The sequence below is a fragment of the Diplotaxodon limnothrissa genome, linkage group LG9 (assembly GCF_057381915.1).
Source record: "Diplotaxodon limnothrissa isolate DT_005_m linkage group LG9, D_limnothrissa_male_GT1.1, whole genome shotgun sequence".
Classification (NCBI taxonomy): Eukaryota; Metazoa; Chordata; class Actinopteri; order Cichliformes; family Cichlidae; genus Diplotaxodon; species Diplotaxodon limnothrissa.
Genome location: NC_140604.1, coordinates 8,615,847 through 8,641,521, shown reverse-complemented (window position 1 = coordinate 8,641,521; position 25,675 = coordinate 8,615,847). Strand labels below are relative to the sequence as shown.

General features: G+C 39.1%; 1 pseudogene; it reads right to left on the bottom strand.

The window, feature by feature from the left end:
- On the bottom strand, nucleotides 1-25,005 carry LOC146625078 (outer dynein arm-docking complex subunit 2-like; annotated as a pseudogene).
- Between the last annotated feature and the right edge of the window lie 670 nt (nucleotides 25,006-25,675).

The following is a 25,675-nucleotide window of genomic DNA, read 5'->3' as shown; positions in this document are numbered from 1 at the left end:
TTAGGTTTCCTTGATCATGCCTAAAGTCTGAATGTCAGTCCTGTAGCTCTCCTGTAGTTAGACAAAAATAAACAGATCACATAACCATGAATGATACCACCGGTCTTAAGTTTTGAACTTAATCTTGACTTTTATTATCATTATCGCAGCTCAGCTCATATATATTTGTTAATCTTATATCACTGGTTGTTTTAGTTTCACTGTCTAGACTGTTAGATGTGTAGCATTTAATAGAAGAAAAGTGTACAAGCATAATGAAATCACAATAGTTTAAACTTTTAAGGTGCCAAAAGGCACCTTATTTGATTGTAATGTGAAAACTTGAAACATCCACCACACACTGGGAGCACTTTTCAATTAACTTTACATATAAGCAGAATTAATGAAATAAAAAACAAAACGGGGATTTCTTGTGAAATAACCTGTCAGACAGGAGTTATTATTTAAAGCCGAGTATTTTAATATGTCTCAAAAATGTGTTTAGATGGGGATCAATAAAACTTCATGGAAAGACCGTATCCAACAATCATGGAATCATCGTCTCTTAATACTGCCTGCACTTACTAATTCAAGCAAAGACAGAAATGGAAGATTCCAGATCTGTGCTCTCCTTCCGGGAGTCAGAGCTATTATACACAAGCTGCTGACTCATGCTTCTGATGTACTTGATGTCAGAAGCATGTCCGTCTGACAGACAATTTCACCACTTAATACATACTTAATCTGAACATTGAGTGTGTTTGTATCTTTATCTTTTTCTTTTCTTTCTTATAAAGTGTCTTATTGTGTGCTCTGTTCAATCATCTCAAAGAAAGTCAATGAACAAAACAGCAAACGCAATGTCAGATGAAATTCTGTCAAACTACCACTGGAGAACAGAATTTACAGGAGATGCACCAAGTTTTGTTTTCAGAGTCGCGCTTGTTGCTGCACCTGCTGCACTACCCCCAAATCAGCTAATACCAGAGTGATGGCCTAGTCTCTACAGCAAGCCAGGACTATGAAGATTCTCAGCATGTCATCATCCAAGTTAGCTGACTGATGCTATAGTAGTGTTTGCTGATGGTAGGTTCAAACAATGCCATGCTCCATACAAGTTAATGATAGGCAGGCAAAGAAGCAAAAGTATTGCTTTTGATGTGGAACTGCTACTGACTGCAAAAGAAAAACAACCTCTTCTAGAGTAGGTCATGATTACACCTGCACTTTGGTCCAAAGTGAAATTCAGACAGATTTACTTGGGGCACATTGGTTCACATCTAAATTATTGAGCACTTGAGTCGTACAGAGATTCTGTTAAATGTTAAAGTCACACATGCAGCTTAGGTCTTTACATTATTTTTTGATGACACTGCAACTCAGGAGTATAAAGGGATTAGGAACATTAAGCTCTGGGCATAGAATCCATGTCAGTAGGATCAGCTCATTGTTGGTTCTGGACTTTCAATAAATGTATATGCAATAAAAAAATCAAGGGAAATGGTTAGCCTTCTCATTTCCTTTGCAGTATATGTTTTAACACTTTTAATAGATGGTTAATTCAATATAGAATCACACTATTGTGCAGAGTATGACTTGACAAATTGTTATCAATCATAGGCCCCTCTCACCTCTGATGCATATTCCTGTAGGTTGCCAGTCACTGGAATAAGCATTTTCTGAAGTGGAGACTTGAGCTGGGGTCCCAGCAGAGGGATACCCCCAGCCTTACAAATGGTTCATAATGCTAAAGCCCCACAACAGGCCACCTCTATATCGTCCTCCTGGTTGGGAATCAGGCTGGCTAAATTAGGAAGGCAGTCCACCTGATTGGAGATATAGACGCCCCTAAACTTACATGTAGATAGACAGTTAAAGCCGAGTAAAATCTCTACATGGAAACTCAGTGAGACTGATATAAATTCAGGAACTAAACTGAAAAGTTTGTCTGCAAGATTTGGGTAATAATTGATGGTTCCAGATGGAAATAGCAAGTTTTTGGCCCTGATTACAGGTGTAATTAAAGTTCTATTACCACTGGGTCTGAGAGGATGAAAACACCAGAGATGCTAGGAGTGGAAAACTGTCAGGATAGATGTTGATGTTAGGTCTGAAAAGCCCAGTGTGACCATTTATGGCCATCATTCTGTGTTCTAATCCATAGTTCCTGGCCAGCAAGACAGACCAGGCAAAGCTATTACGGACTGCACAGTTCAAAGGTGGTCTTGTAGCATAGCGTGAAATTAATCTGCCTCCGTGAGCAACTTGCACATGAGAACATCCGATTTGGGGCTGAGGAAAATATACAAGGCATGGTGGCTTTAATCAAAGGTCCCTCCATCAACAAACATAAATGCAGGTTAGAGGATGTAGGAGACATTCTATCTGGTACCCAGCACCCACTTTCTAATTTAAAAAAACTGGATGACCACTATCGGGCATTTACTGTGTGAAAAGGGAACATAATTCTTTGATTCAAGGAAGCTAAAACAACAACAAATTTTTTTTACCCTTTGAACTATGTTAATATATAGATTTCATCAGAATAAAACACATATTTTCACAAAAGTGTCCAAGTTTTCTGAAGTTAGTACAAAAAAGTACTACATCATAAATAAGCTGACCTGTGTTTTCAAGGAAAATCTGCCACTGTTGGACATTTTTCGTTATTACCAGTACAGAAAGATCAGGCTCAAATCTGCAGTGTTTTTTCCTGCTGCATTCCTCACCATGGGATTGTAGAGCTTGAGCCATGTCACACTCTGAACTTACATTTTACTCTGCTTACACTCACCAGTTTATTGATACCACCATATAACCTGACATTTCTTCTTGCTCTGCGGAACTTGGCCACGTTAGCGATGGTCTCGGCAGCTAAGGCCTTCAGTTCCTTGACTGGTGAGTCCAGGATCTTCACTATGCTCTGCACGCCTCTCATGTCAACAATAACCCGATGGATTAGAGATCCAATCTAATCACAAGAACACACATTAATATTAAATATGACTAGTTAAAAGTTAGGCAGCACGGTGGCACAGTGGTTAGCACTGTTGCCGCACAGCAAGAAGGTCCTGAGTTCAATTCCACCATCAGGCCGGGGTCTTTCTGTGTGGAGTTTGCATGTTCTCCCCGTGTTTGCATGGGTTCCCTCCGGGTACTCCGGCTTCTTCCCACCGTCCAAAGACATGCAGTTTGTGGGGATAGGTTAATTGGATAATCCAAATTGTCACTAGGTGTGAATGGTTGTCTGTCCCTGTGTGTTGGCCCTGCGACAGACTGGCGACCTGTCCAGGGTGTACCCCGCCTCTCGCCCTATGACAGCTGGGATAGGCTCCAGCGCCCCAGCGAAAAGGATAAGCGGAAGCGAATGGATGGATAGTTAAAAATTAAATTTGTTTTATGACAGAGAAATTTTTAAGCAGCCAAATATTCATTTCCACTAAAAGTAGATAAAATGTTGCAGTACAACCCAGTTGAAAAGCACCAACCCACACATCTCATTAGGAATGCTATAGAATAATTGCTACCCCATTTTTTAAACAGCATGCTTTCTACCTTGCACTCATGTTTCTGAAACTAAAACACAGGCTGGCACACATGGCCAGCTCTGTTCATGCCAGCAGGCCATGCAGGTCCAACTTTGCCATGGCAACTCACTTTGCATTTGTGTTCATCTGTATCCAGCAAGTTAAGGAGGACTTTAAGGCCACCTGTGTCCTGGATAGCCATTTGGCATGACTCCTGCATCAAATTAGTCCATCATGGCACAAAGAGTGTCAACAGTCTGGTCACCATCCTGAAACAATAATTTCAAACACAAATGAATTAAAAAGTAGGAGAGGAGGAAATAACTGAACATTAAGAAAAGCCTCCCTCCATTCCCTCGGACTTCTCCTTCCTCTTACACTCATTGTGTTGTTTCTCTTTATAATGCTACTCCTGCTGTTTTGTTTATGCCATGGTCTTGTTCTATATGTGTTTAGCGTTGTCGTGGTTAACACTGATGGAATGAAATAATTTGCTAACAAAGAGCACGGTGCTCTGGTTTCATGCAAAAAAGGACAGTATTAACACTGAAACCCTGACACTAATTTTAAGTTAGAATTCAAAAGTTGTGTGTTTTGTCAGTTGCTATATACACACAAATCAATTTAGACCAGTGATTAGCAACTTAGTAACTACAACACTACTCAGTCAACAAGTGGTTTGAGGGAGGAAAGTCTGGTCTTTGATTTAAATTCAAGCCCCTCGACAAATATGGGAGAGGAAATGGAACTGATTAGATTTTATTGCCACTTAACTTCAATGTGTTCACAAAAAACAGAAAAAAAGAAAAAAGAAGAAAGAAACAATACGGACTTAAAATAGTGCATGTGTGGTCAAATGCTGTCATGCGCCGCAGTTGCAGAACCTTAATTTTATTTTATTGTTTTTTCCTTAAATTTAGAGTCCAAATACTAGTTTTTGTTGGTTTTTTCATATACTCTTTACATAAATCCACATAATGTCCTAGCTGTGGATGGATGATGACAGCATTACAGCACTTGAAATACCAGCGTTACAGTTCTTGCTTTGTGATGGTTAAATGCAGGCAGTGGTGGTGTTTTTGCTTGTTTATGACTGTGTTTAGTCTGAATCACATGCAGTTATGTAACAAACTTGGTTCACATACAATGTTTTCCATCATGACATTGAGTGTTCACAGCAAAAAATGCAAAAGTTTTATTCAGCTTTGACATTCATTTCAATTCAGCTTTATTTATATATCATCAAATCACATCAACAGTTGCCTCAAGGCGCTTTATATTGTAAGGTAAAGACCCTACAACAATGCAGAGAAAACCCCAGCAGCCAGATGAGCCCGAGTGGGAATAAACAATCCCTTTTAACCAAAAGAAACCTCTGACAGAACCAGGCTCAGGGAGGCTTAGGGTTGGGGGTCAGGCATGTCACTGAAACGTCCAGTCTAAAATATTCTGGCAAGTGAACCATCAAATATTGCTCCCTTTATTGCACTGATTAAAACATGGCACTGATAGATTCTCCTATAGTAACTTCAAGGCTGCCTCTATGATTCCAAGGCAAACTTTGCACAAACAACTGTGAGACTTCACGAGTTATTTCACGCAAAAACAGGACATGAATCTATCATGTTCTGCTAACAGCTACCCATATATGTAGAAAACAGCCAGCGAGTTTTAAGCAGCTGTTGGAGGGGCTGGCTGATCTGGTCAGGCCTATAGCATGGTCTCAAGTAGTGTTTGATCATATCTCGCTCACAAAGCAGTACTCAGCAGGATAACAGGCACATGTGTTCCCCATATCATGACGCGAGCCTAAATGTGAACCATTTGTCCATTAACAGCAGTGGATCTACTGCTTCCTTTGTCTCCTTCACTCTCACTCTTCAAAGGGTTCGGCGGGCGAGTTTCGTACCTTGTAAAAACAACAAAAAAAGCTGTGTTTAGGAGTGATAGCTGGGAGAAAAACAGATCATGTGCTTTCAGTTTTGGTAGCTTTGGTCTTGAAGTTTTGTCGACATTCTTTAAAATACCGACAACATCTGACAATCTTTTATGGTGAAAGATCTTTGACTTTCTCCAAGCGTGATACAGGCAGATGCTCAAGATGGAACAAATTCAACCACCATTCGACCTCAGAACAAGAAATTCAAAGTAGTTCCAGCAAGTTTAATATCTGTTTCATGAGGCCTGGTGAGTGTTTGCATGTTTGGAGGGGGCAAAGACAAGTGAGTCAACAATGTGTAACAACAGCCGTCACGCAAATTCTGCTACATGATTCACCAGTAGGCTGCAAAGGTCTTTAATATCAAAGACTAGAAGCCATAGGCGATTTAAGACCCTTTTTTTTTTTTTTATCAGAGCACCCCTAAAGATAACTATTAAGAGTATTAACAATAGTTTATTTTAGTATTATTTTCTGTAATTATCTTCAAATGTTAGACTTTCCTAATTTTCCTATTAACGACAGTACAGGATAGATTGATATCATGTTAAAGTCTCTCACACAAAAGGTGTTGGTGTTTTAGCAGCATCTTTTATCATTACCCTAATAACTTTCATTGTTGCTGCAGAAAGAAGATGCTGAGGTAATTTCATGACACACATCAGTGGTGCTTATTTAAAATTATAAAGCTGTAGCTTCCATTTTACCCACATTCATTGATGATGAGGATTTCACAAATGTAAGAAGTGTGTTGTCCTGTGGTCAACTTTCTCTTATAAAAATTATTATAACATTATATTTTTACTTATACTTCTTCTAAATATAGCATATTGATATGGATGCTATCATTTTATAGGATTCCTACCACTCTGAACATGGCTCAAAGAGGCTGGCTGCCACTACATTGATGTGTCCGACTACAAATCTGTTTACATGATGCTCTGTGCTGAGTCTGCATAATAATGGGAGAGGTTGTATGAATTCCAAAACAGTTTGTGTTGTGGAAGGGTGATTTTTCAGTGTCTATACTGAATAATGTTACTTTAAGTGCTTAATGATTTGGTGGACTGCCTCTATGTGATTACCAGACTGAAATAACATTGTGCATGTTTCTCAGCTGCTTTGCTACAAATAGTTATTTAACTTCTTTAAGGACTGAGCCTTTGAGTAAACACAAAATTGCAGTTTTTAAATGATGATTTCATTTATAAAGAGAAAAAAGCTATCCAAACCTACCTGGCATTATGTAAGTAATCAACATCTAATACTAACAAGAGGTTGTGCCACCCTTGGCAGTAAGAACTGCAATCAAACATTTGTGATAAATGGCAAACCGGCAAGTCTTTCACATCGCTGTGGAGGAATTTTGGTCCACTCTTCTTTGCAGACTAGATTTAATTCAGTCATGTAGAGTTTTCAGGCATGAACGACCTGTTTACGGCTATGCCAAAGCATTTCAATTGGATTCAAGTCTGGATTGGACCACTCCAAAACCTTCAATTTGTGTTTTGAGCCATTCAGAGATGGACTTGCGGGTGTATTGTTGGGTCATTGTTCGGCTGCATAACCCAAATTCTCTTGAGCTTTGAGACACCAACGTTTTCCTTCATAATTTTCTGGTAGAGAGGAGAATTCATGGTTCCATCAATAGCGTAAAATTGTACAGGTCCTGAAGCAGCAAAGCAGCCCCAGACTATCATGCTACCACTTCCATGTTTGAATGTTGGTATGATGCAGTTTTTATGAAGTGCTGTTAGTTTTATGCCACATGTCACGGGACATAAACCATTCAAAAAGTTCTGTCTGATCAGACCACAGAATATTTTCCCAGAAGTCTCAAGATGTTTTTGTTAAATGTGAGATGAGCCTTTCAGCTGTTTTGGCTTGGAACATTTTGCCCAGTGTCTTTGTCTTTGCTGAATCATGAATGCTGATCTTGACTGAAACCAGTGAGGCCTGAAGTTTTTCACATGCCGTTCTGTTTTTTTTTTTTGTTTTTTTTGTATTAGTCATCAATGCACTCTTACAGCAATGTTGTGTGAAATACTTTGTCAGATAGGCCTGGGTCCCTTTAAACTTTTTTTTCCCTTAATAAATTAAATCTTTATTTAAAAACTGTATTTTGTATTTAGACAGGTTACGTGTTTGTAATATGCAAATATGCAAAGAATAAAATAAAATCCCCCCCCCCCCCCCCCCCCAAAAAAAAACAAAAAAAACTCAGAGAGCGGCAAACACTTTATCAAAGCACGATATCATGTGAATTACTTCTGATAGTATCATTACTGTGAATCCTTTTAGCTGCATTAATTATGGAAAAGAAAGAAAAAAGTGCCTTTTTTAGTTTGCACAGCTCTTTGGTCAACCTGGCAATGAACTTGCCTTGACATTGAGTTGTTTAAAGCCATACAGTGAGGCTAGGGAAAAATCATTAAAAAAAAAATCATAATACAAATAAATTCATACTACATATACTGTACAGCTTAGTTAATGTATTAAAATACCAGGGACAGATACATCCCAACCACTTTCCTATTAAGAACACTTTGGATTTGTCACCATGTAATTAATAAGCTTCATTAATAATCATATAGCAATAATTGTAATAATAATAATAATGTCTGATGAATTGCAGTAGAAAATGGGTTAAGAAGGGATTAAGCAGTAGAGGATCCAATTGCATTCACAAGCTCCAATGGTGAACTTGATATCAGCCACATAAAGATGCTTTACACATTTTTTCTCTTCCTTTACTGCAGGTGTCTCGGCCTTGAGCTACTAAATAGCTGCAGCCTCCACAGTACTGAATGGAGGTCTTATTCTAGTCTGGTTTCCTCTGGAGCAGCAGACTAGATACTGCAGACACAGACTGCCCTGGCTGAGCCTCTCTCGGTCTATAAATCACAGCACTGAGTATGTGGGAGCTGGGATGGGGTTAACAGTGCTGTCAATGATAGCCTGTTGACCTCAGGCATTTAGACATTTTGTGTATGTGTGTATGTTTGTGTATTAGTGTGTGTGTGTGTGTGTGTGTGTGGGGCTCAGTGGGATATTTCCTTTCAGCAGGGGTTAACATGCATATTAAGCATGGTGCTCAAATACATAGGAATGTTTCAGCAATGCCTGATTGGAGACAGGGGGACTTGGGCCACTCAGAGTGTTTCATACCAATTATTGTAACACAAAATGATTCAGACTTAGCAGTTTTCATACCTCTGTGCAGTCTACAGCAGACATAGAGAGAACAAACCCATCCCTTTCATGGGAAGAGTACTAAAAGGACAGAATGACTGATTACACGTTGTTTCTTGACTCATATTTGATCTCCTGTAATATTAAACCTGATCACTTAATAGGGTTGGCAGTCATAAAATGAGCACAGTACATGTTGGGCAAAGACTCGGGTCTTTGCAACCCAAAGACTCGGGTCTTTGGGTTGCAAAGACTCGGGTCTTTGCCCAGTTGAGCTGAACAGTTGCTTGACTTTTTTGTAAAAATAAATCTCCACATTAGGCATGCTATAAATGCATTACAGGCACTAAAAGCACAATTGTTTTAACTGAGTGCTGCAGTTATTAAAAGCAGCATCAGGAACAGATAATTATTCACAGTACAACATAATTAACTCCAAATTCACTGCTGTTGAGAAAATGACATGACATTGGGATTTTGCACACTGGAGATGAATTTCAGTGCAGCCATTAGCAGGACGGCCGTCATTAGAGGAGCACAGGGCAGTAGTGCTGGTAGTACTGGGACTGCCCAGCAGAGGGGGAGAAACCATAATGAGGGCTGAGCACAATGTTGTGTGTGTGTGTGTGTGCGTGTGTGTGTGTGTGTGTGTGATGTGATGTATTTTAAAGCTAAGGAGAAAGTCTGCTCTAACAGTGACACCTTAGAAACTTTAAAAATCTGATGACAAAAAACATTTAGTTAAGAAAAAACGAAAAAGCAAATTTTCTTGTTTTAAAATGACAATTATTAAAATCTTTACAGCACAAAGTTTATGTGTGAACTGGTAACATATTTTACATGAGACAAAATATTTTGTGAGAGTGTGTTTGTTTTGTTGTTGTTTTGTGTTTAGAAAGCCACATGTCTAACATCACTGATAGCAGCTAGTGTATTTGTATTTGTTTAACATTGCTTAGTCCCGATAAGTAAAGCAGCTCTTCTTTTGACTCCTCTGCATTTTTTCCATAGCCTGTGCGTTTATAATAATTCGCAGAATTCTTGTCCTAGCATGTTACCATAGCATAGCCACAGGTCACCGTTATGCGGGTACAAAAACAAACACGTCGGCAAATATTCTTACATAAATATCATTAAAACACAAAACAGAACATCCATGTGTCACTTTATGAACGTGTTAAACATCCTAGAGTACAAATGGCTGTCTATAGTGCGAAGGAGAAGGAGAAAAAAGATCTCCTCCTAAAATAAAACAGATATTTAACTTGGCTCATGGTAGCTTTCAGTGTCTGATGGTAATGATATTATAAAATGACGACTAGACAAACCCCATAAATAACTGTGCTGTGTGGCGTCCAGACAGATAGAAAGCTGGGACATGTTGGTTACGGCATTGTTGCATTGTATTGAAGCAGGATTGCACACACAACCCTAAAGCTCGTGCCACAATCCCACTGAAAAGCACAAAATCTAAAAACCAGAGAGTTTTTTGTTTTTCTTTTTTTAAATCTGAATTTCGTATCGTTTACATCTTTTTTTTTCTTTTTTCTGGAACGGAGCAACAGCCTGCTTTTAGAGTGGGAATTTCCTTCCATTATATTCTGTTTAGCTAAGCTAAAAATATTCACCAGGGCTTGTACTTTATGGCAGTGTTTTCTATAAAAGTTTTACTTGCACTGTGAATGATCTTATTTAGCACCAAGCTATGGGCTTCGGAAGCCAAATCAGCAACATCAGGAAATCCCACACTGTGTAAAAATATGAAATCTAGACTGAAATAACACTCATTTTCTTTCAACTGAAACAGCATTTGAGGTATTGTTACGGCTAAATGCCAAAGGACAGGCATGCAGCAAAATACGTTCCTTGAATATCATCTGTCTGAATGATGCTGTGCACATAAACAGATAACTGGGCCCACTGAGTGAGGCAGGGTAATTGCTCAAGTCAAGGGGTCGGAGGTATTCACAGCCAGTCTGGGCCATTGTCATTCTGTCCTCTTTTTCTTTTCCTTCCATGTTTTGACACATTAATATTCACCATATGCCCCGTCAGACCTATCACGAGTGCATTTCATTTTTATGCTTCTGCGGTGTGGGCAAACGATGCATGCAGCTGCTGCCGTCAGACAGCTCTTTCCCCCTGTGCACTTGGCTCGCATGTGCAACCAAACAGGCCTGTGTCAGAAACCAGGAATCCACGAGCCGAGTCTACCACTTCAATAAACATCTCCCTGCAAAGCACCATTTTAAATGGGAGCGACCTACACTTCATTTCATCTGACATCCCTTTTGTCGCTGAGTGTGCCTTGATGTGATTGAACAAAACAGACAGGTGGAATTATGTGAAAGGAAAATATCCCATTATAAGTTCTGGTGCACATCCATGGCTAAATATTATTTTCCTTGAAATGCAATTGTGGAGAGTTTGTGGAAATTTGTATGCTGATTCAGGTCAACATCAAGATTCTTGTACAGACAGCAGGAAAAGATCTAGTATGTCTGTGGCTCAGTTCAATTCACTGTTTTTGGATGAAATCCATGAGAGGAAGGAAACACTGTTGTGCAGAGTGAACTTCTCATACCTTGAGATACTTGACCAGTTGAATACTGGACTTGCCAGTATTCATAGGGCAGGTCTGTGTTAGTCTCTGGATGGCGATATGCCTGCTCTTCTTCCTCTTCACTCTCAGTGGAGCTCTCACTGGAAAGTTCCAGCTTTGGACTAAAGATTACAACACCAAACGTTTGGGACAGACAATAGAGATAAATAGAGGGATGGAATATAAGATCATAAAATCTCTTGTCTGGTGTTTTAAGCAGGAAATAAAGATGGTTATCCCACACAAGAAGATCCATTAAAGACCGAAATTCAAGTCTTCACAGAATTTAAGTAGCAGGAAAATAAAATTGGAGTCAATATCATGAGGGGAATGGAGCCGTTATCATACAGAGTCAAAGTTCTTGCTGTATACTGATGCAAACAGAAATGCAGATGGTGTTTTAAAGCTGCATGGGCCATTTGGATGAATGTATCATGAAAATATGGCACTGTAGAGCAATGAAATCTGGTACACATTCAAATGGGCCCACTGAGAGGCAGTTCCCAGGTACATGCAAATAGCATTTCCAGGGGAGCGTATTATCAGACGGGGCTGGCTGATAGATGGGGTTTTTTCCACTACACAGTATGATAAACACTGAACAAGACCTTCCTGTGGCTGTCAGGCCTACACTGATGTGAGGTGATGAGTGTGACTGAGTGAACGCACCCCGGAGTCTTTATTGCATGTATAGAAAATGATGATCAGCAAAGATTGATGTCAGTGACTTAATGATTTATTACACTTGCAGTTTGTATACAGACAACATTCAAGTATGGAGATGGCTTATGTGCTGTACCTGCCAAAAGCCAAACAAGGAAAAACCTTTTACTTAGCTTCTTGTTCAGAACAATTTTAGCAGCTGACAGTTTTTAAAGCAGAAGTCACAAATGGTGAAAAACATCCAGTTAATTCAGTTTTCACTGGGGGGGGGGTGGGGAGGGGGGATATGACTATATAACAAACTGTGTCAATATTGAAATAGCAAACGGATGGTTAATAAGTCAAAATTCTTTAACTTAGACCACATGTAATATTAATGCATTTAAGTGTAGAATGAAGTCACAATAAAAATTCAGCCAAGATTTTAGATTTTTAAAAGAATCTCATCTTTACCAATTTGGGCCAAGCTTTAGTGTTTTCAACTTAGAGAGAAATGCCCTTCTCTTGCAGCCTGTTATCTAAGAAATGTTATCTAAGACCTGCAGAGTCAGAGATGTAACTCTTGGGTAGTCACCTGCCGTTGTTGTTGCATCAAGGATGGCAGTCTGGTTTCTTACTTGGTAAGTCACGTTGCATTAGACAATTATAAGAGAGCTGTGCTGTTCATGGGTCACTTTATAACTCCATTCGTAATTGTAATTACCCTCAATCAGAAATTACATGTGTTATTCCTTTTTGTTACCATGGCAACAGGTGTACTTACATTTGTTTCATTTTGTTGCCTGTACTTCTGACCTATTTGGTTTTAATTAGACGTACAATCAGAACTTCTACGGTTCTAACCTTTACTGAGTTTAATTTGCCCCAGCTGCAGAGCAAAAACGAATCCTTATAGTTTCAGAAAAAAGGAAGTTTCTGGTGTCCAGGTAAAGAAGATGCAGAAAACTCTGCTTTCATTTTGGTCATGGCTTTTCTGTCTCAGAATGTTCTTCTTCTCTCCAGAACTCTTATGGCATTTACTTTCCTGTGTTTTACTGTAATGCTGTGAAATAAGAGACATTATGGCTGCTTCTATTTTAGCAATGGTTAGTTTTCAACATAATCTTTATTTAACAATTCAAAAAAGACCTCAGCAGATTTATTTTTTTTAGCCAGTGAGACACGTTTATCTTGGTTGTATTTTCAAACTAATCTCTAAGCTCTTTGTTTTTAATTAGACATACAATCAGATTCCTTGCACTTCTAACCTCTACTGAGTTTAATTTACCACAGCTGCAGTGCAAGAAGGAACCTCTATAGGTTCTGACAAAACAGAACTATCTTACCATGTCTGGGAGGACATGTGTGCAGGTGAAGAAGACACAGAGAATTTTGTTTTCATCTTGTTCTTGGCCCCTTGTCCTAGACTCTTTTATCCTCTTCAGAGCTCTTACGGCCTTTATTTTCCTCTGTTTTACTGTAATGATGTAAAATAAGAGTCATTATGCCTGCTTCTATTTTGAAAATGGTTATTTTTCTAACATAATCATTATTTAACAATTCGAGACAGGGCTCAGCAGACTTTTTTTTTCTTTTTCTTTTTTTTTTTAGCAATTGAGATACTTTTATCTTGAGCCAGTTTCTCCTCAAATGGGTACAGTTATCACAAGGTACAGCTGCAACAGCTCAGCCCTTGCTAGATCTATTTATCAATCAAAGACCATATGTGATAGATCTTTTGGGGATATTTTTTCTCATACTTTTTCCCAAGTTTTGCATCTGTAATTGAGCAGAAAGGGTTTCTATTATATGGAGAATTTATTAACTCTGACTATTGTGTAATGAGGAATATTTGCACTTGCCCTTAAATTTATAAACCATATAACCATCTCTTTATAATGTGTGACTGCTGGCAGATGCACTAAGCACATGTGTTGAAGGCCTGGCATCACAGTCATCTAAAGTTCATCTGCTATTCAAGAAGAATCTCTGCAATGCAACAAAAATTCAGGACACTTCTTACGTGAGGAATTATCACATACCCACATGTAGAAAAGACACTAAGTCCACTCCATCGTGGACATGGTTCATATATCTTCTCGCGGTCTACCCTGTAGAGTGTACGCTGTAGTTTCTCATGCACATTCTTTTCCTGTTGCTCGTAAGACCTCTGGGGTTGGCCTTGTTCCTCTCCATCAACCGATTCCACATGCTGAATCTTTTGTGTTGATAGTTCTTGAACTGCAGAATCCTGCTGGTAAGGGGGAAAGCCAGAAGCTGAAGACTGAGTGTAAATACCTCTTCCAATTTGCAACAGAATGAGCAAAATCTGATTGTGAAGTGCTTTGTAATCTGGCTGTAAATTTGTCAAGTTTATGCTTATTAAAACAAAAATAGCTATTCTGATTAATCTGTTTCGCATTTATTTCACTTTTTATCAGTCAATGTGGTGTATTTTCCACTTACGCTTTGCAATGATTTGTCTCATTATCGGAAAGTCATCGCATATCTATGTCAGACAAAGAATTGCTCATGCTACTCAGAAGGCGAATACTAGAAAACCCTACATGTGGCAAATAAAAACATGAAATTCACATAAAAGCCCCTTCTCAATCCTATGCAGACTTGAAAAAATCTTTATTTTCTCAATATTATTCTTTATTGAGGTATTGAAATAAAATAACAAACTCTCATTGCTTTGCACAGAAGAGGTCTCTCTTGGTTAAATGGCTGAACAATGTCAAGAAGTTCATTGTTTCTCGACATTCACCTAAAACCTTACAGCTTGGCTCAGGCTAAGTAACGCCTTTGTGTCACTGTTATTCAGGTAAAGTTTTCAAGGTCTTTATACCAAACTTTACAACCTACACACAAACGCCAGTAAGACACATATGAAAGGTTTGCAGGCATGAGAGTTTTTAATCACAGACACCTGCTTTTGCAGAAGTAGCTCAGTCTGTCATTGGCTGTTAGGAGCTTGAGATTTTTAAGGGCAGGGGAAAAGAATTAAAACGTATTTCTTTGGGTTGTGTTCATGCACAAACTGGAGCCAAGTTGCCTGATCACTTTTCCAAAGACTTGTTTTTCATAAAACACAAAGTGACCTTCTATTGGAAACATAAGTCAATACACCCAACCACAGACCCACATCCTGACTTTATTAGACTAACCAACTTTCTTTAATTCCATTATATGTGAAATGGACAAAGTCCATTTGCTTACACAGAAGGGAACACTCGACATTTCTTAACATGCTGCAGTAAAAAAAAAACCTTAAACCAGTACAGGTCCAGAGACAAATGCTAAGCAGGGCTGACGCCTGAAATCTGAAGTTAAAAAAATATTTTTATAGCATGTAACATTACACCATTAGGACTTTTCAAGTTTCTTCATTTGTCGTTTTCATAAAGCAATCGACTACTAAAACCTAAACCCCAAATGTTTACATGTGTTTGGGGCAGATTTGTATCTAATTACTTTATCCATACTGATGGAAAATCAGCAGGGCAACAAATTGTGAAGCCAGTGGCCATAAAACATCTGTCAGTGTGAGAATTCCAGCAGCTGCTGGTGAATGGTTATGGCAGTGAGGCAGTCTGTATTAATTTCAGGATGTGAATAACAAAAACAATTGACAACCCAGGGATTTTGTGTTTTTCAGTAAGCATCTTGTGCATGCATACACACAGCATGTTCCATTTCCAATCACGCTGTGATGTCAAAATGAATCCGCAACACTGAACAGAGAAGGCTAGTCTGCTTCCTCCCTGCGTTGCAGCCACCATCTCCGTTGGCTGCTGCAGCTCATTTGATTGAGGCTGTCCAATCTAATAGAACTGTTAAAAAAGACCTGCTTCCTCAGACTGAAAATGAGCAGATATGTTTGGAGATTAGGTGTTGTTATCTTTGGCTATCGTCTTTTGGGTTTGGGCTCCATTCTGCAATCAGGGAACTGAGGCGGAGCAGTGGAAGACTGTGTTCCTGACTGTTGCTTTCTCAAATTAAAACTGCAATGGGCCAGACTGACAAGAAGGACTACAATTATTCACTATCTTGTATGGATGATATAGATTTGATTGATGTTGTCAGCAATAAGTCAAATGGATTTCAATGTGATGCATTCTAGCCGCATCACATGAAAAGGTTTAGCTGAAGTAGTTACAGGACACTGCATGCTGCACATATCAAAGGAGTTAAAGAATCCAAGAGAAAAAAGACCTTGACAGTGATTTGTGCCTCCACACACTTATTCACAGCTATTTATACGGCTGTTGTCCATCATTTTTAGATCGTTCAGACTAAAGGCATCATTCTTCACAGAGCACTCATGAAACATAAAAGCCTGAATATGTGTATATAACTTTCTTTGTTATAAATTTTTTTTCTTTCACACAGGTCAGCCCCATACTTCTTATTGGTTTATTGTAGTCATCATAAACCCTATGATGGGTTTCGTAGAACACTTTAGATCTTTACATTGCCTACTGTATGAAAACATACAGACATCACCACTATGCCACAAATATGAAGAAACTACTTTTAAAGGGAAAGCTATGAAGACTAAAACTATCTAAATGATTGATATTTTGAGTCTTACCTAATACGTGTAGAATTTAACTTATATTTTCATTTCAACACAAAAGAAAGTATGACTGTTCAGAAAAGTGACTGGTACACTGAATATATAGTTCTTCTCTTAAAGGCAAAAATGCACTTTAGCCCCCCAAAATATCACACTTTGACAATCAGCTAAAATAGCTGAGAGAACACCACGCTGGTGTAAACTGAGAGTAAGTGCAGATCCTAGACTGATTAGCAAAGTCTGGTTTTGAGACCTCAGAGAGGAGTCAAGCATTGTCACATCACTGTCTTTGTGACTTCAAAAAACTGAATGTGGCAAACCCTGGTGGGATGTGACAAACTAAGGGACACTGCAGGCTCATGCCATAACCACCCAAACACACTGTAGTCATATCCAAAAGCAGACCCTGCTTTGTCGTTTATTTGGACTCTAACAATAATTGTAATTTACAAAATGAACATCATATTTTATTCAGTAAGAGGTGAAACTACCAGTTAAGACCATAAATACATCAGGAAAGTGTTCGGTGAGGTCATAAATTGAGAAAGCAAAAGAATGTTTTCCCATAGATTTCCTGGCTTGTAGAAGAGCTGCCTCCTGCTGGCTGCTAGAAACAATGCAGATCTAAGACACTTCCACATTAGATCACTTTTCAAACTTGTGTTTAAAACTGTGTCCATTTTTTGCGATACTGCGCCGATGTAGCCTAGAAATCTACAAACATGAACAGCTGTTTAATGGTAATGGCAATGCAGTGTATCAGAGTAACCATCTGCTTCCAGTGCTAATATTTACGATAAGAGCAACAGAGTCTGTTGGAAATTTAAAGAATTTGGCAGGTATTTGTTCTTGAAACAAAGTACTGAAAAAGAGAAGAATTTTGACGTGAATGTGATGCAAGATGAAAACCAAAGAGAATGAGAAAGTGAGCTTAGCCTGATGGGACTTTGTTCCAGTCCAACAAATACATCTTTTCACTGGATAAATAAAAGGCTGAAGGTTCTGATACACGTTGCCTTCTTTCACCATAGTTTGTGTTTTTCTTCATCTCCTTGTTCACCTTATTTCCCCTCACAGTTTCACAGTAGATTGTTGCCCTGGGTGTGGTTTTGTCTCTTCCTGTTAAACGGTAGTTCTTTCTCCCCACTATCACCGACTTCTTGTTTATGGGGGATTTTTTGATTGTTGGACTTTCCTCTCTAGTATTGTAGGCTTTTTGTCATAAATATAATGTACCTTGAAAAGCCTGTTGTTAGTTTTATATAAATAATATTGAACAGAATTGTGCTAAAGTCAGTGCAGATATTTGGATTATCCATATGAATACCATTAATGTCTGTAAAGTGTTTTGAGGGAATCCGTCCAACAGTCGTTGGGAAATTTAGAAAGAGGTGGCGGACAACAAACATCCACCACATCCGCAGAGCCATGCTGCCAGTGTGTAGTATTTCTATGAAGCAATACTAATATTAGTATTAATACCTGGTAATGACAGTTCGAAGCATGAGATGTAAAGCAAACATCCAAATAAATCCCGACATTAAAAATTATTCAAAGAAACATTTTGTTTTGTTAAAATGACTTCAGCTTTCATCTCAAATGTAGTTTATATGTATCACAGTGCTGCAAAACCACACTGTAAATACATTTACATGTCAATTCTGTTTGATCTTTTGTAAATGCTATTACTCATACTGATCTACTTTTGATTCTTGCTTTGAAAAGCTGTGCAAATACTATTGTTCTTAATTACACTCATACTTTATTTGGATAAGAATGACAGCCAACAAACAAAAAACTAGACAGTGATGAAATACCTCAAACAGACCTGATATCCATGCAAAGCAGACAGTAAGCAGTAAGTGCTTTTCAAAGGACCTGATGAGCTTGTGATGATGCCACATTTTCCAACAAACATCAGCTCAAGCAAGAAAAAAATATGTTTTTAAATGATTAACAGATTTTCGAGAGCAGATGGAGTCCATTATTGAGGCGATTTGTTATGTCGTCAAATTTCTAAAGCAGGAAATAGCACTACTGAATAAATCACACAGATTTCAATGTCTGGAAATGAGCAAGTGTGTGTGCGTGTGCGTGTGTGTGTGTGTGTGTGTGTGTGTGTGTGTGTGTGTGTGTGTGTGTGTGTGTGTGTGAGTGAGTGTGTGAGTGTGAAGGGGGTAGGTGGTGGGAGGGATGTGGCTCTGCTGTTTTGATGTTGGAACAGGGAGGAGGTCAATTCAGAAATTTTTCAACACAGTGACAACCAGACACTAGCTCACTAGCGTGGAAGAGCACAGACGCTGATTACACAATCTGTTTACGAATATGAGTCACACAGCATCAGATATCAAATCGAAGTATTAGAGAGAAGGAGCTTGTTCATAAGACAAAGAGGCGTTTCAGCACCCACACATTTTTGCTTTGAGAGTTATTATTCACAGCTAAAATAAAAAGACAAGCCTTAATGTGTTGATGTTAATTGCTTATATTCCACTCCACCTGGTTGTTTGTGTTCTCAGCAAAGTGTGGAGATCTGCTCTTCAGAAGTGTTACCAGGTCTTTGTAAGTATCACTTGTTCACTCATATCCATGCTCCTGCCCCTGCTGTTTTATGCCCTGTGAAAACAAAGTGAAAAACAGCTTCATTAATTCTAAAAACCACAATTTTAATGTGGCCCACATGTCAGCTGGAATAGCTAAGGCTAGAAGCTCCAAGTATCTGAAAGCAGAGGAAGTGTAAAATCATACAAGTTGCTGAATTCGGTTATGACAAAGCTCCTCTTTGAGGTTTCATTTGCATCAATGTCACCTTTTCAGTTTCAGAGTGGACTTTTTTCAACTTGTGTGAACCATTTTCAGTTGAAGAAACAGTAATAGGAGTCTTAAAGTTTGTCAGCTAAATCACTGGTGGAGTGAAAGGTGTTGCGGCATGTAAAATCCTCAAATAGAAAAGAGTGCAAAGCATGAAAGAAGCTCTCTTTACAATAACGGGATAAGAGGGAGTTGCATTGTGGGAGGCCAATAAGTCAATATTTTCACCAGACAGGGTACTGTGCAAGACTCCTGTGTGCGAGAGTCTCCAGTTTCTTCATATTTTGCTAGGACATAGGAAATCTATGTAACTTGTGCAAACATACATGGAAGTACATTATTTAAGATGTCTATACACTCACTTTTATACCTCTCTGCCTCCATAATGACATCTCTCACCTTCCTAACTTTTCTGAATGTGGTGTGTCGAGCTGCCTACCAATACACAAAACAAAACACAATTACTCAAAAATGGCCAGGGATAAGAACTAGACTAAAATGACCAAAGAAGCAGCCAATGTCCAAAGAAAAACTTTAAAAGGGCTGGAGAAGTACTCCTCAAGGCCACTCTAAACAAACACAAGTCTGACTTCTTGGTAATAATAATGAAAATTTTAAAAAGTCAGGGATGGAGCAAGACTTTGCACATTGATGTGTTTATAACAGATATAGTTCCAGCATCCAAATACAGTGGTAAGTTTTTTTGTTGTCTTGAGCAATTCAATATATTTTAAAATGTCTTAATTCTGTCTTAATCAGTTCTTACAGAATAGCCTTGTCTGAAGATGCAGCATAGCACAGTGCTTCATATCTGATTATACGTTTGCACTGTGCTTTATTGCAATATGCTGCCTCTTCCAGCTGGAACAATGTACAGAGGGACTTAAAAATGTCAGAAGAGATTACTGGTGGTGTCAGTTTTTAATGGTGTGGAAAATAGCACTTGTGTTGAATGCATCTGCTTCTTTATTGTCTTTGCTTTGTTCTGGTAGTTTTAGAAACTGCTTATACATCCCAACTTAATATTGTCTAAGCTCTTTTGCTATGTGTCACACACATTGTTTGTTTGTTGCTATAATAATGTACTTTCTGCAGTCTTGTCTTAAACTCACTAAAATATTTCTGCTTAGATCAAAGGAAAGTCTAATAATAATAGAGCATTAAAGTTTGTGGACAATTTCTGTTTAAATGCAACCCAATCACAGAATTTTTACTTGACTTCTAAAATGAGTTAAATAGAAGACAACTGAAGAACTGAGACAAAGATTTTATAAATTACAGTTTTTTTAAATCCAGAAAAAAAATCCAGTGTTTGCAGAAGGAAAATTAGCAAATTTAAAGATAAAATTTGAATTATCAATTGCAATAAATGGGATGACAAACAGGTGTCAGTGATCACCCTGTTTTGATGATGACAGTCTGTGTATGAATGGAAGAAACTGAAGCCCATCTTCTATTGCACAGAAGTGGTTAACAGACCAAGGTTATTTAAACAGTGGGGGTTTTGGTAGACTGGGAGGTAAAAATGGAAGCCAGAGTAACTTCTAAATGGCTAAAGATCTCTTTAACTCTGGCCAGTGTCCATGTGTCCATAATCAGGAGAACACTAAACAACAATGGTTTGTATTTCATGACCACAAGAAGAAAGCGACTTCACCCCAATGAGAAACTGTAGTTTCTGAAAGGTCACATGGACAAGCCAGAAGACATCTGGAACAATGCAAAGCCAAAATAGATCCTGCTGGTTTAAATGAAAATCATTCTGTTCCATGAAAGGAAAACACTGCACTGCAATGAATGACTTTCACTGTAACTGTGAAATATGGTGGAAGTATCAAAGTTTGGATCTTCTGAATTGCATCAGTGATTTCTAATGGAAAATTTTAAGACAGTTCTCCTTGAATTACACATAAAGAGAAAGTGGGTCAAGCATCTAGGCACTAATCCCATCTTGCCAGAGAATAGTCAAAGAAGGATGAAGAAAATGTTTTGTATTTTGTCAAAGTATTGATCTTTAACCAACAGAAATGATGTGGAAACACTTCACGAAGTTGATTTTTTTTTTCTTTAGGTCACGAGCAGTTGTCTAAGCATTTCACTGCATATCGTACTGTGTATGACTGTGTACGTGACAAATAAAATTTGAATTTGATATAACACCCCCCACCCCGCACCACCCCCCAATCAACATCCTGGAGTTACAGCTGCACTTTCATTCCTCCAAGCTGATGTGAAAGACTGACCAACAGTCACTGAAGGCAAATAATTTAAAGGTTTTGTGTTATTTGTGTAATTGGTTTCCTTGCTTTCTGGCTTTGTGTGAAAATGTGACTATGTTGTAGGTTTGGATAGAAATATAAAAGATCAAAATGTGGATCACAATGCCTTTAAACATAGTTTTAGCACATTGTGCCAGCTGTGCTGCACTGTCACAGGGCTCAATCACAAGGTAGCAAATCTCACCCTGCACCTGTCAAGATGGTGCACCACAGCCCCACCCCCACCAAAAATAAATAAATAAATAAATAGATGAATAAAAATAAACAGGAAAATAACTCCTACTACTCCTACTAAATTGTTTAAGTTATGAAGGGCAGCATGATATCATTTCACAACAGATTTGTCCCCAAGGAAGGAAGGAAAAGGAAAAGGTGAAATCATCACGTGTTTGGTCTGCTAAAGAGGAGAAGGAGAACAGCATGAGCCCAAGGCTGAGCCATGGTTTTACTTGTAATATAAATCATTCACTAAAAAACTAAGCCACGTAGTGACAACATCATCTTTCAACGCTGATTTGGAGAGTACTTTTTTTTGGAAGTAGAGGGTGTCACTTTAACCAGAGAACACAGGACATAGACTGCATTTATCACTTGGTGTGTGATAAATGCTGCTGAATGCTTTTATGAGCATGATAAATCCGCTGCAATGAAGCAAATAGCGTGACTGAAAAATGACTTGCAAAACTGGAATCTAACAGATACACCTATACACCTATATTGCCTAACAGATACACCTATTCTGTCCACTCTTTGGAACAACAACAGATTCAGTTCTTCTGAGAAGGCCTTCCACAAAGCTTAGGAGTTTTTATGAGAATTTTTGGCCATTCTTCCAGAAGTGTATTTGTGAGATCAGACATTGATGGCCTGACTGAGAGTTTATGCTCTAATTTCTTCCAAAGGTGTTCTGTCAGATTGAGGTCAGCACTCTGTGCAGGCCAGTCAAGTTCTTCCACACCAAACTCACTCATCCATGTCTTTATGGAGCTTGCTTTGTGCACAGGTAGCCATGTTGGAACAGGAATGGGCCAACCCCAAACTGTACCCACAAAATTGGGAGCATGAAATTGTCCAAAATGTTTTGGTATACTGAAGCATAAGAGTTCCTTTTATGAATCCTCCCTTCCCCCAAACTGTACACTTGGCACAATTCAGTAAGACAAGTACTGATCTCCCAGTGACCGCTGAACCCAGACTTATCTATCAAATCGCCAGTCACTTGATTTGTGCCAGATATTGCATTTTCACTGTTCTAGAGTCCAGTGGGGAAATTCTTTACACCACTGCATCAACATGTGCTTGGATGCATCTGTTCAGCCATAGAAACCCATTCCATGTCGCTCTCTACGCACTGTTCTTGAAGTAAATGGAAGACCACATATGGTTTTGGAGGTCTTTAGTGATTGACTCTGCAGAAAGTTGGTGACTTTTGCGCATTATGTGCCTCAGCATTCTCTGACCATACTCTGGGATTTTACATGCCCTGCAACTTCATGGGTGAGTTGTTGTCATTCCCAATCGCTTCCAGTTTGTTATAATACCAATCACAGTTGACTATCCACATATAGCATCCAGTAGCATGCTGGAAAAGACTGAGCAACACATTCTTTCACAGACTGCTTTGCAGAAGCAGTCTGCATGCCTAGGTGCTTTATTCTTACCCTTTGTAAAACGCAGATGGGAAAAAAAATCTGAGGTATTGTCATCACCCCATCAGACCAGTGGTTGGGCTAAGTGGACACCCAATTTTGTGGATGTGATAACTCAAGAACGAAGCCATGTAGGTGTTTGAAATTGATACCACAAATGTATCTATTAAAAATCTTGGATGAGTTTGAATCTCAATGATGAATTAATATAATGAAAAACTGAATGAATTAGAGGAAGTGGCTGACATCCAGAAATCCTACCAGTGGCTGGACAAAGCTGGACTGAAAGACAGCACAGAGGCAAAGCTTGGGGAGTGGCTCCAGCAGATCCCAGGAACAACATCTGAGATCTCTCTCCAGAAGAGCACAGTCCTAGGAACAGCAAAGATACTGCATGGGAACTTCAAGCTCCCAGGCTGCCGGCAGAAGACCCAAGCTTGAAGCATAAAAGACTGCACGCAGGGGTGAGAGGGTAATTTATATATTTAAAAATGTTTTTACATAGTCTGTGTAATAACTGATTACTGAATACAAATAAATATCAAATATTTCTTTAAGAAGGTTTTCAAGGATCTGTTTGTCCACGTTTTGGAACAACAGAAACAGTTTGACCTTGACCCCCAAGTCGTTGGCTAGGCCTTCCTCCTTTCTGTCTACCACACTTACTGCATCAGCACGGGCTTCTCTCTCCAGGCCAAAGGCAAAGCTCCTACCAAGAATCCTAACCACGAGCTCTCTGTTTTCTGACAACACAAGAGGTGAGTTGGGTTCATTTTAATCTATCAAAACAGCTGGTCTTGAATGTACTCTGTTTTTTCTTACAAGCTAAGCTAATATTATCTCTCCATAACAAATCCACTGGCAGTATGAAATAAGTATTACTATATTCATCATGTATCCATCTGTCAAAGAAATATATATTACTTTATCTCTTCTTGGCAGTGGCCCTAAAGTAAATGCATATCTGTAAAGAATTACCAATGGTGGCATAATTGGATGGCTGTACACAGTAACAAGGAGGACAAACACATTAAGTCTGTGGGTTATGGAGGAATGCTGGTGGTTGGACTGCTTAGGATGCAAATTGGACTCAAATTTACCTTCTAGACATGCCCGAACCTCCGCCAACTTCTTATCATCTGCCAGATGAAGCAGTTTAGAGAGCTGGCTGAAGCTGCGTACATAAACAGTCGGTGGAGAGAGCTGCAGGAGTGGATGGCCCTCACTATCTCTTTCGTGGGACTGAACATCTGAGTCACAAAGTAGGAAATAAAACAAAAAAGAAACTTTAATTGCCTGAAATGCTTAATGGAGATCTGAGTCTTTGTTTTTGTACTTTTCCAGGTTCATACTATGAGACACAAAGGAAACCACACACTTAAAGTAGAGCAGACATTCTGATGAAATACAGTGGAACGTTCTCAATCTTACTGAAGCTGAAAAACAAATTAATTACAGTCCACATGCAGCTTTGAGTATGTCTAAGGTAAAAACATTTGGACACCATGGTGACAGAAAATCCTGCACAGACACATAATACTGAGAGCCAGCCAGCTGCCCGCTTCATGATTAGACCAACCTGATGTCGTAGTCTGTTTTGAAATCAGACGCCACTAAAGTGGTACTCCACTGGAGTGGCTCCTCAAACACATGTTCAGCTTCCTGTGGGTGTTGGGAACTAAAGCGCTCCACAAAGTGCAGGATTTCTTTCAACAAGGACTCATTCATTGGTGTGGATGCCAGTTTGCCAGTACTAAAGCTGGCCATGGTCCACTGGGCAGCCCTGGTCAATGATATCCCCATCGCTGTGTCTGGGATACTCTAAAACTTAACATTAAGAGCATGTGGTTCTTAAAGATTCAGCATGGCTCTTCGTTTCCGAGTTTGGAGCCCCATGTGGACCTTCATTAAAAAAAACATAAAGGTCAGCTGTTTCATATTCAAACCTTTACTGTCAATCGGTGTTCTTGGACTTTTAATACACACTTTAATTTTCTCCTGCCTCACTTTTCATGAGCATCTCAAAGTCCTCCATAGCTTGTTAGTTCAGGACAAAGCAGCAAGGCTGCTAACGGAAATATCCGGCGGTCACATATTAAACCTTGCTTCCCTTCACTGTGAAATTCAGAATCTACTTTAAAATTCTACTATTAGCATAAAAACATAGAGCTCTACATGGACAGGCTTATATAGCAGAGCTTTTAAGACCTCGTGGATGCAGGCAGCCTCGCCAACCAGGGTCTTCTCGCTCTAAACAATTAATCTGATTAGAAATATATCATGTGAACTATATCACTGTCATATTGGGGGCGATTGTGGCTCAAGAGTTGGGCGTTCGCCTTGTAATTGGAAGGTTGCCGGTTCGAACCCCAGCTTGGACAGTCTCGGTCGCTGTGTCCTTGGGCAAGACACTTCACCCGTTGCCTACTGGTGGTGGTCAGAGGGCCCGGTGGCGCCAGTGTCCAGCAGCCTC